This window comes from Dendrobium catenatum, unplaced genomic scaffold, assembly GCF_001605985.2.
Source record: "Dendrobium catenatum unplaced genomic scaffold, ASM160598v2 fragScaff_scaffold_91, whole genome shotgun sequence".
In the NCBI taxonomy this organism is placed as follows: domain Eukaryota; kingdom Viridiplantae; phylum Streptophyta; class Magnoliopsida; order Asparagales; family Orchidaceae; genus Dendrobium; species Dendrobium catenatum.
The window spans coordinates 63,268-63,892 of NW_021318553.1; positions in this window are offsets into that span (position 1 = coordinate 63,268).

A 625-nucleotide genomic window follows, 5' to 3' on the forward strand; every position below is an offset into this window, starting at 1 on the left:
AACTATGCCTTAAAAGAACTCAATGAAGAAAATAAAATATTGTTTCAAGACTTAAGTACTATGCATAATACTGCTATTTGTGCATTTGTCCAAGCTGAACAAGCGTGAATTTTAGAAAAGAGATTCGGACAATAATAAGATCAACAACAACCTCATTCTTCAAACTCATTTGGACAATTTCTCAGTGATCTTGGAGGAGCGGACACCACTCTTCCATATTATTAGATTGTCATAACTCACTATTTTATTTTTTTATTTTCCGAACTTGTTTTGTATTTTGATTTTTTTTTTGTTGAAGTATTGTAGTACTCAATATCTTTTAAATATGTATGAGAGTTTTATCGTAATTTTTATGTTAATGTTTATCTTACAAAATAATTACATAATAATTTTTGAAAAATAATGTGTTTCTAAATTATTATTTCTTAACTATTTATAATAAAAATTTAGACTTAAATATTTAAAATTACTAATCAATTTTTTAAATAAAGAAATGACGGATGAACAGTGCGAAGTTTATCCGCAATCAATTGCCCAAAAAATTGGCGTTCCATTGGGACGTTTTAGCGCCTCTATACGCTCGTTTGACGAACGGTTGGAGAAGGCCTTAAGGTAAGCGGGAGTC